Below are 12,170 nucleotides of genomic sequence, written 5' to 3'. Positions count from 1 at the left end.
TGCTTCTCCAATCATAGTCTTAAAAAAGGTGACCATATTATGAAAAACAAAACAAAACTGAATACTAACATACAAAAGTCAGGATATTGAGATTTAAATCATTCTAACCCAAACACCTTTTACAGTGGCACAAATTACCTTCTATATCTTCCAAACGTAGAAATATGAGATTTAAGTCAGAATTCTGAAACTGTCAATTGTGAGGGGAAAAAGATTGGTCAGAATTTTGAGAACAAATTCAGAATTGGAACTCAAAGAAAAAAATCACAATTGTCTCTTTGTTCTTTGTCATAATTGTTTGCAACAAAGGTCAGAATTTAACAAAGTCAGAATCTTAAGAACAAAGTCCGAATCTTTAGAACAAAGTCAGAATTTTTGTCAGAATCAAACAAAGTCAGAATCTTAACAACAAAGTAAGAATTTCAAAGAACAAAGTCAGAATCTTTACAACAAAGTTAGAATTTTAGTCAGAATCAAACAAAGTCAGAATCTTAACAACAAAGTCAGAATTTTAGTCAGAATCAAACAAAGTCAGAATCTTAACAACAAAGTCCGAATCCTTAGAACAAAGTCAGAATTTTAGTCAGAATCAAACAAAGTCAGAATCTTAACAACAAAGTCAGAATCTTTACAACAAAGTCAGAATTTTAGTCAGAATCAAACAAAGTCAGAATCTTAACAACAAAGTCAGAATCTTTACAACAAAGTCAGAATTTTAGTCAGAATCAAACAAAGTCAGAATCTTAAGAACAAAGTCAGAATCTTTAGAACAAAGTCAGAATTTTAGTCAGAATCAAACAAAGTCAGAATCTTAACAACAAAGTCAGAATTTTAAGAAAAAAGTCAGAATCTTTACAACAAAGTCAGAATTTTAGTCAGAATCAAACAAAGTCAGAATCTTAACAACAAAGTCAGAATCTTTAGAACAAAGTCAGAATCTTTAGAACAAAGTCAGAATCTTAAGAACAAAGTCAGAATCAAACAAAGTCAGAATCTTAACAACAAAGTCAGAATCTTTAGAACAAAGTCAGAATTTTAGTCAGAATCAAACAAAGTCAGAATCTTAACAACAAAGTCAGAATCTTTAGAACAAAGTCAGAATTTTAGTCAGAATCAAACAAAGTCAGAATCTTAACAACAAAGTCAGAATCTTTAGAACAAAGTCAGAATTTTAGTCAGAATCAAATAAAGTCAGAATCTTAACAACAAAGTCAGAATCTTTAGAACAAAGTCAGAATTTTAGTCAGAATCTAACAAAGTCAGAATCTTAACAACAAAGTCAGAATTTTAGTCAGAATCAAACAAAGTCAGAATCTTAACAACAAAGTCAGAATTTTAAGAACAAAGTCAGAATCTTTACATCAAAGTCAGAATTTCAGTCAGAATCAAACAAAGTCAGAATCTTGAGAACAAACTCAGAATTTTAAGAACAAAGTCAGAATCTTTACAACGAAGTTAGAATCTTAAGAACAAAGTCAGAATTTTAGTCAGAATCTTAACAACAAAGTCAGAATCTTTAGAACAAAGTCAGAATTTTAGTCAGAATCAAAGTCAGAATCTTAAGAACAAAGTCAGAATTTTAGTCAGAATCAAACAAAGTCAGAATCTTAACAACAAAGTCAGAATTTTAGTCAGAATCAAACAAAGTCAGAATCTTAAGAACAAAGTCAGAATCTTAAGAACAAAGTCAGAATTTTAGTCAGAATCAAACAAAGTCAGAATCTTAACAAAAAAGTCAGAATTTTAAGAACAAAGTCAGAATCTTAAGAACAAAGTCAGAATTTTAGTCAGAATCAAACAAAGTCAGAATCTTAACAAAAAAGTCAGAATTTTAAGAACAAAGTCAGAATTTTTAGAACAAAGTCAGAATTTTAGTCAGAATCAAACAAAGTCAGAATCTTAACAACAAAGTCAGAATTTTAGTCAGAATCAAACAAAGTCAGAATCTTAAGAACAAAGTCAGAATCTTTAGAACAAAGTCAGAATTTTAGTCAGAATCAAACAAAGTCAGAATCTTAACAACAAAGTCAGAATATTAGTCATAATGAAACAAAGTCAGAATCTTAACAACAAAGTCAGAATCTTTAGAACAAAGTCAGAATTTTAGTCAGAATCAAAAAGTCAGAATCTTAACAACAAAGTCAGAATTTTAAGAACAAAGTCAGAATTTTAGTCAGAATCAAACTAAGTCAGAATCTTAACAACAAAGTCAGAATATAAGTCAGAATGAAACAAAGTCAGAATCTTAACAACAAAGTCAGAATTTTAAGAACAAAGTCAGGATTTTAGTCAGAATCAAACAAAGTCAGAATCTTAACAACAAAGTCGGAATTTCAAGAACAAAGTCAGAATTTTAGTCAGAATCAAACAAAGTCAGAATCTTAAGAACAAAGTCAGAATTTTAGTCATAGCCAAACAAAGTCAGAATCTTAAGAACAAAGTCAGAAATTTAGTCAGAATCAAACAAAGTCAGAATCTTAACAACAAAGTCAGAATCTTAACAACAACAAAGTCAGAATCTTAACAACAAAGTCAGAATCTTTAGAACAGTCAGAATATTAGTCAGAATGAAACAAAGTCAGAATCTTATCAACAAAGTCAGAATCTTTAGAACAAAGTCAGAATTTTAGTCAGAATCAAAGTCAGAATCTTAACAACAAAGTCAGAATTTTAGTCAGAATCAAACAAAGTCAGAATCTTAACAACAAAGTCAGAATCTTTAGAACAAAGTCAGAATTTTAGTCAGAATCAAACAAAGTCAGAATCTTAACAACAAAGTCAGAATTTTAGTCAGAATCAAACAAAGTCAGAATCTTAACAAAGTCAGAATCTTTACAACAAAGTCAGAATTTTAGTCAGAATCAAACAAAGTCAGAATCTTAAGAACAAAGTCAGAATCTTAACAACAAAGTCAGAATCTTTAGAACAAAGTCAGAATTTTAGTCAGAATCAAACAAAGTCAGAATCTTAACAACAAAGTCAGAATCTTTAGAACAAAGTCAGAATTTTAGTCAGAATCTTTAGAACAAAGTCAGAATATTAGTCAGAATGAAACAAAGTCAGAATCTTATCAACAAAGTCCAAATCTTTAGAACAAAGTCAGAATTTTAGTCAGAATCAAACAAAGTCAGAATCTTAACAACAAAGTCAGAATTTTAGTCAGAATCAAACAAAGTCAGAATCTTAACAACAAAGTCAGAATCTTTAGAACAAAGTCAGAATTTTAGTCAGAATCAAACAAAGTCAGAATCTTAACAACAAAGTCAGAATTTTAGTCAGAATCAAAGTCAGAATTTTAGTCAGAATCAAACTAAGTCAGAATCTTAACAACAAAGTCAGAATATTAGTCATAATGAAACAAAGTCAGAATCTTTAGAACAAAGTCAGAATTTTAGTCAGAATCAAACAAAGTCAGAATCTTAACAACAAAGTCAGAATCTTAACAACAAAGTCAGAATCTTTAGAACAGTCAGAATATTAGTCAGAATGAAACAAAGTCAGAATCTTATCAACAAAGTCAGAATCTTTAGAACAGTCAGAATATTAGTCAGAATGAAACAAAGTCAGAATCTTATCAACAAAGTCAGAATCTTTAGAACAAAGTCAGAATTTTAGTCAGAATCAAACAAAGTCAGAATCTTAACAACAAAGTCAGAATTTTAGTCAGAATCAAACAAAGTCAGAATCTTAACAACAAACACAGAATTTTAAGAACAAAGTCAGAATCTTTACAACGAAGTTAGAATCTTAAGAACAAAGTCAGAATTTTAGTCAGAATCTTAACAACAAAGTCAGAATCTTTAGAACAAAGTCAGAATTTTAGTCAGAATCAAAGTCAGAATCTTAAGAACAAAGTCAGAATTTTAGTCAGAATCAAACAAAGTCAGAATCTTAACAACAAAGTCAGAATTTTAGTCAGAATCAAACAAAGTCAAAATCTTAAGAACAAAGTCAGAATCTTAAGAACAAAGTCAGAATTTTAGTCAGAATCAAACAAAGTCAGAATCTTAACAAAAAAGTCAGAATTTTAAGAACAAAGTCAGAATTTTTAGAACAAAGTCAGAATTTTAGTCAGAATCAAACAAAGTCAGAATCTTAACAACAAAGTCAGAATTTTAGTCAGAATCAAACAAAGTCAGAATCTTAAGAACAAAGTCAGAATCTTTAGAACAAAGTCAGAATTTTAGTCAGAATCAAACAAAGTCAGAATCTTAACAACAAAGTCAGAATATTAGTCATAATGAAACAAAGTCAGAATCTTAACAACAAAGTCAGAATCTTTAGAACAAAGTCAGAATTTTAGTCAGAATCAAAAAGTCAGAATCTTAACAACAAAGTCAGAATTTTAAGAACAAAGTCAGAATTTTAGTCAGAATCAAACTAAGTCAGAATCTTAACAACAAAGTCAGAATATTAGTCAGAATCAAACAAAGTCAGAATCTTAACAACAAAGTCAGAATTTTAAGAACAAAGTCAGGATTTTAGTCAGAATCAAACAAAGTCAGAATCTTAACAACAAAGTCGGAATTTCAAGAACAAAGTCAGAATCTTAACAACAAAGTCAGAATCTTTAGAACAAAGTCAGAATGAAACAAAGTCAGAATTTTAGTCAGAATCAAACAAAGTCAGAATCTTAACAACAAAGTCAGAATTTTAGTCATAGCCAAACAAAGTCAGAATCTTTAGAACAGTCAGAATATTAGTCAGAATGAAACAAAGTCAGAATCTTATCAACAAAGTCAGAATCTTTAGAACAAAGTCAGAATTTTAGTCAGAATCAAAGTCAGAATCTTAACAACAAAGTCAGAATTTTAGTCAGAATCAAACAAAGTCAGAATCTTAACAACAAAGTCAGAATCTTTAGAACAAAGTCAGAATTTTAGTCAGAATCAAACAAAGTCAGAATCTTAACAACAAAGTCAGAATTTTAGTCAGAATCAAACAAAGTCAGAATCTTAACAAAGTCAGAATCTTTACAACAAAGTCAGAATTTTAGTCAGAATCAAACAAAGTCAGAATCTTAAGAACAAAGTCAGAATCTTAACAACAAAGTCAGAATCTTTAGAACAAAGTCAGAATTTTAGTCAGAATCAAACAGTCAGAATCTTAACAACAAAGTCAGAATCTTTAGAACAAAGTCAGAATTTTAGTCAGAATCGAACAAAGTCAGAATCTTAACAAAGTCAGAATCTTTAGAACAAAGAATATTAGTCAGAATGAAACAAAGTCAGAATCTTATCAACAAAGTCCAAATATTTAGAACAAAGTCAGAATTTTAGTCAGAATCAAACAAAGTCAGAATCTTAACAACAAAGTCAGAATTTTAGTCAGAATCAAACAAAGTCAGAATCTTAACAACAGTCAGAATCTTTAGAACAAAGTCAGAATTTTAGTCAGAATCAAACAAAGTCAGAATCTTAACAACAAAGTCAGAATTTTAGTCAGAATCAAACAAAGTCAGAATCTTAAGAACAAAGTCAGAATCTTAAGAACAAAGTCAGAATCTTTAGAACAAAGTCAGAATTTTAGTCAGAATCAAACAAAGTCAGAATCTTTAGAACAAAGTCAGAATTTTAGTCAGAATCAAACAAAGTCAGAATCTTAACAACAAAGTCAGAATTTTAGTCAGAATCAAAGTCAGAATCTTAACAACAAAGTCAGAATCTTTAGAGCAAAGTCAGAATTTTAGTCAGAACCAAACAAAGTCAGAATCTTAAGAACAAAGTCAGAATCTTAACAACAAAGTCAGAATTTTAGTCAGAATCAAAGTCAGAATCTTAACAACAAAGTCAGAATCTTTAGAACAAAGTCAGAATTTTAGTCAGAATCAAACAAAGTCAGAATCTTAACAACAAAGTCAGAATCTTTAGAACAAAGTCAGAATTTTAGTCAGAATCAAACAAAGTCAGAATCTTAACAACAAAGTCAGAATTTTAGTCAGAATCAAAGTCAGAATCTTAACAACAAAGTCAGAATCTTTAGAGCAAAGTCAGAATTTTAGTCAGAATCAAACAAAGTCAGAATCTTAACAACAAAGTCAGAATCTTTAGAACAAAGTCAGAATTTTAGTCAGAATCGAACAAAGTCAGAATCTTAACAAAGTCAGAATCTTTAGAACAAAGAATATTAGTCAGAATGAAACAAAGTCAGAATCTTATCAACAAAGTCCAAATATTTAGAACAAAGTCAGAATTTTAGTCAGAATCAAACAAAGTCAGAATCTTAACAACAAAGTCAGAATTTTAGTCAGAATCAAACAAAGTCAGAATCTTAACAACAGTCAGAATCTTTAGAACAAAGTCAGAATTTTAGTCAGAATCAAACAAAGTCAGAATCTTAACAACAAAGTCAGAATTTTAGTCAGAATCAAACAAAGTCAGAATCTTAAGAACAAAGTCAGAATCTTAAGAACAAAGTCAGAATCTTTAGAACAAAGTCAGAATTTTAGTCAGAATCAAACAAAGTCAGAATCTTTAGAACAAAGTCAGAATTTTAGTCAGAATCAAACAAAGTCAGAATCTTAACAACAAAGTCAGAATTTTAGTCAGAATCAAAGTCAGAATCTTAACAACAAAGTCAGAATCTTTAGAGCAAAGTCAGAATTTTAGTCAGAACCAAACAAAGTCAGAATCTTAAGAACAAAGTCAGAATCTTAACAACAAAGTCAGAATTTTAGTCAGAATCAAAGTCAGAATCTTAACAACAAAGTCAGAATCTTTAGAACAAAGTCAGAATTTTAGTCAGAATCAAACAAAGTCAGAATCTTAACAACAAAGTCAGAATCTTTAGAACAAAGTCAGAATTTTAGTCACAATCAAACAAAGTCAGAATCTTAACAAAGTCAGAATCTTTAGAACAAAGTCAGAATTTTAGTCAGAATCAAACAAAGTCAGAATCTTAAGAACAAAGTCAGAATCTTTAGAACAAAGTCAGAATTTTAGTCAGAATCAAACAAAGTCAGAATCTTAAGAACAAAGTCAGAATTTTAGTCAGAGTCAAAGAAAAAGTCCCAATTCTGTCATTGTTTTTTTGTTTTTTGTTAATTGTTTGAAACAAAAGTCAGAATTTTAAGAACAAAGTCAGAATTTTGTGGTAAACTAATAATTCATAAAGAAATTTTTAATTATCACTTCATTCACTTAAAAATTTCATAATGTTTTGGTTTCTGACATCATAAAAAAATAAAAAATAAATCTTTAGAGGTCCACAAATGAATAATGTCCCCTTCAATTTTTTTCTAAACATGTTTTGATGTTATTTAATGTTCCAAACAAAAAAACAAGATTAAGGATCCAGTCCAGAAAAAAAAATTATACAATTTTAGAGCGGCCGAACTAGCATCTTTACTTTAATGCTCATGTAGTCTAGTATATTTCAATGTATGACTTTTACTTGTAATGTACGATCTTTTCAATTGTATTACAGACCAGGGTGGTTGTGCTGAAATTATCACACTTCTCAGCCTCCCTGCAGAAGTTTATTCTAGGGTGGTGGAAAAGAGATCAAGAACACGTCGAATGATCTTAAGTAACAATGCAGAGGTTTTCAGGCTGTGGCCATTTGTACAACCAGACAAAGTGGACAACTGCTGCCTCACTGTGACACTGCCATGGCTTACAGGGACACCTGGGGGGTATTCCAGAAAGCAGGTTTACCGCTAACTCTGGGTATGTTAACCCAGAGTTAGCGGTAAACCTGGGATTTCGGTTCCAGAACGCTCAAATATGATCAGGCTATGTAAGTAACTATGGTAACATAGGCTCTGAACTTAACTGGGTATGTAAACCCAGAGTTAGCAGTAAACCTGGGATTTCGGTTCCAGAACGCTCAAAAATGATCAAGCTATGTAAGTAACTATGGTAACATAGGCTCTGAACTTAACCTGGTAGGGGTAGGTTTTGTTCAGGTTATGTTCGGGTATTTAAGGGCACGTTCAGCCAGGGCCACACTTGTCACACAATGGCGTTTCCTTTTGAGGAAGATCCAATTGACATAGAAGCACAAATCATTCGGGCTATTCACCGTGAGAGGGTGATGAGACCACGACTTGATATCCTTTCTTTTCCTGATGAGTTTTTGCGAGAGCGCTACCGTTTTTCTGCGGAATCTTTAATTTATTTAAACAACATTCTCCATCCCCACATTTCGAGCGTTACACATCGTGGATTCGCTCTCAATTCTCTGCAAACTATGTGCATCGCTCTTCGTTTTTTTGCGAGCGGGAGTTTTTTGTATGATGTGGGAGACGCAGAGCATATCGGCAAAGCAACTGTTTGTCGGGCGGTGCGTAAAGTTTGCCTTGCGCTAAAGCGGTTCCTGCGCAACTTCATTCGTTTTCCTGGCCACAAACCGACGAGGATCGTCAAAGTGGAGTTTCATCAACTGGCAGGTCAGCATCACTTATAACTTTTTCAAATTTACACCGAAATTATCTTTGCTGGTGAGCTTTCAATTAATGGGCATTGGCTATTTCAGGCTTTCCAAACATCATTGGCTGCATTGATGGGACGCACGTGCCTATTAAAGCGCCTTCCACAAACGAGGCAGATTATGTGAACAGGAAAGGTTTCCACAGCATAAACGTCCAGGTAGGTGTAGGCTATAGGCCACTTTTAATTTTTGACGCTCTGTTAATGGTGTTGATGTTTAAAACACATTTAATTTTACTAATTGCCAGATGATATGTGATGCATCATGCCTCATCACAAACGTGGAGGCGAAATGGCCAGGGTCAGTACACGATGCCAGGATGTACCGGGAATCTAACTTGAGCAACAGATTTCAACGGGGTGCGTTATCTTATGCAAATATTATCAGATCCACTTCAGGCTAATTAATGCGTAGGCTCTAACTTAATGTTATATGTGCAATTACAGGGGAATTTGATGGGTATCTTCTGGGGGATAGAGGATACCCATGCCTTCCGACACTCATCACCCCGTACCCTGATCCGGATCCTGGACCGCAAACCAGATTCAACGTGGCCCACAGCAGAACCCGAGCTAAAATCGAAATGACATTCGGGATTCTCAAGGAGAGGTTTCAGTGCCTGCGTCGGCTGAGGGTCAGTCCTGAAAGGGCATGCGACGTAATTGTTGCGTGTGCCATATTGCACAACATTGCAACGTTGCGCAATGAATCAGTTCCTGCTATTGAGGAGCAGATACCGGAGGAACACATTCAGCAACGTGACATCAGAGATGGACAAAGAATGCGTGATGAAATCTGTCACAATCACTTCAACTGAAAATAATAAAAAAAAAAAATGCACGTAAGACTGTTTCACACATTTATTTGTCCATTGCGTGTTTCATGGCCTGAAAAGAGAAAACACTTCATTATAGAGCAAATGTTCTGATCCAATGTTCTCAACTATGCTCTAGTCTCTGCACAGCCCATTTCTTTACCTCGATCTTTAATTTGAGGTATTCCATCTCCAAATCTGCCTTTGCAATTTGGCGTTGGAGATGGACTCGATAAAGTTCCTTTGCAGACATCTGAAATACATCCCAGTCATGTTCAGCATTCGAGCTAGTTATGCATGTTTAGACCAACTATGGTTATTTCTTACGTTTTTGTATTCATTAGGCCTACTTGGCACCGGATCCTCCACCGCAGCCACGGTCTATAAGAGGTACATTTCCAGTTGGCATTTATGTGAGCACTGAATGTTAGGTTCCATAAATAATTTGATCATGTCAAAACATACCTCTGCAGACATGGGTGCTTCCTCCGTGACTGCTGATAATGTCTCTTCATCCTCCTATTATTTATATGAACGGTAATATTGGCTGGGGGCTGAAGTAGGCTAATAGGCCATATAACACTGACTATTAAATAACGACTTACAGCAGTAGGAGCAGTATCATTTGTGGTGGTGGGGGGGGCGGCTCCACCAGTAAAAGCACTCCACCTTCAACTGAGAAGTTCATAAATTGGTCATTTACAAACATGCAAGGCTTCACAAATTAGACATAAGTGATTTAGGCGTAGGCCTATTAGGGAAAATACATTGCACTAGTTCATGTTGCTCCTCCTGGGAGGTTGAGGGCTCCGATGACGTGCCCCCAGGAATCCCCTCCATCATCGGACGCCCTCGATTGATACTGATCGCCAACTCCTCCACAGGGGTGAGGGGGGACACCGCTGGCCCAGAACCGGTCTTCCTCTCCTCTGCTTTCTTCCTATTGGCTTTGAAATGAACGTACTTTGTTGCAATATGGCAATTTAAGAATATAATACTGGATAAGTGATGAAGATGATGCACTCAGATATATCTTACCAACTTGAACAATGTTTTTATATTTTGTTTTGACCTGTGGCCACTTTCTCTTGAGGGAGGTCGGGTTACATCTAATTAAAAATAATACAATATATGACAAGGTAGTCTACAGTATAAGAAAGTCTCATACAAAGCAGTTAATATGTAGCCTAATATCTACTGAATTATTGTGCTTCTGACATACATTAATGTGCTAGTAAAGTATAGTATAAAAGTATAGTAGGCTATAGTACTAAACTTACGCATTTACGCGGTCGGCAATTCTCTGCCAAGCAAGGTTTCGTTCCTTAGCAGACGTGCAAGTATTGCTTTTTTTCGTGATTATCGCTCTTTCCTCCTCGTACGCCTCGAGCAGAACTTGCTGCTCCGCTTCACAAAAATAGGCTGCTCTGCGCTTTGCCATTTTTACTCATGGTTTCGACTCTCAATAGATGATGCCTTTATAACTTCGCCGTGATCGCGCACAACTCTAGGTTAACCAATACGGGGTTGATTGAACTGATTGCAAACCGGTGTTGTGGAACCGACAGCTCGGGTTTAGTCGCCTCAGGTTCAGACAACCCAGAGGTTAAGTTTTATCTCAGTGTTTGTTAAACCTGCTTTCTGGAATACCCCCCAGTTCAATCAACCCCGGATTGTTTAACCTAGAGTTGTGCGCGATCACGGCGAAGTTATAAAGGCATCATCTATTGAGAGTCGAAACCATGAGTAAAAATGGCAAAGCGCAGAGCAGCCTATTTTTCTGAAGCGGAGCAGCAAGTTCTGCTCGAGGCGTACGAGGAGGAAAGAGCGATAATAACGAAAAAAAGCAATACTTGCGCGTCTGCCAAGGAACGAGATCTTGCTTGGCAGAGAATTGCCGACCGCGTAAATGCGTAAGTTTAGTAGGATATAGCACACTAATGTGTCAGAAGCACAATAATTCAGTAGATATTAGGCTACATATTAACTGCTTTGTATGAGACTTTCTTATACTATAGACTACCTTGTCATATATTGTATTATTTTTAATTAGATGTAACCCGACCGCCCTCAAGAGAACGTGGCCGCAGGTCAAAACAAAATATAAAAACATTGTCCAAGTTGGTAAGATATATCTGGGTGCATCATCTTAGACATCACTTATCCAGTATTATATTCTTGAATTGCCATATTGCAACAAGTTACATTCATTTCAAAGCCAATAGGAAGAAAGCAGAGGAGAGGAAGACCGGTTCTGGGCCAGCGGTGTCCCCCCTCACCCCTGTGGAGGAGTTGGCGATCAGTATCAATCGAGGGCGTCCGATGATGGAGGGGATTCCTGGGGGCACGTCATCGGAGCCCTCAACCTCCCAGGAGGAGCAAAATGAACAAGTGCAATGTATTTACCCTAATAGGCCCACGCCTAAATCACTTATGTCTAATTTGTGTAGATTTGCATGTTCGAAAATGACCAATTTATAGCCAATATTACCGTTCATATAAATAATAGGAGGATGAATAGACATTCTCAGCAGTCACGTAGGAATCGAGGTAAAGAAATGCTGTGCAGAGACTAGAGCATAGTTGCTTCATGTTTTCTGTCAGTGCATGAGAACACTGGATCAGAACATTTGCTCTATAATGAAGTGTTTTCTCTTTTCAGGCCATGAAACACGCAATGGGCAAATAAATGTGTGAAACAGTCTTACGTGCATTTATTTTATTTTTTTTGGTTGAAGTGATTGTGACAGATTTCATCACGCATTCTTTGACCATCTCTGATGTCAAGTTGCTGAATGTGTTCCTATCTGCTCCTCAATAGCAGGAACTAATTCATTGCGCAACGTTGCAATGTTGTGCAATAGGCTATCGCACGCGCAACAATTACGATGAGCGAATCCACGATGCGTAACGTTCGAAATGTGGG

This window comes from Chelon labrosus (assembly GCF_963514085.1).
Source record: "Chelon labrosus genome assembly, chromosome: 21".
NCBI lineage: Eukaryota > Metazoa > Chordata > Actinopteri > Mugiliformes > Mugilidae > Chelon > Chelon labrosus.
Note: the sequence above shows the minus strand (reverse complement) of the source record.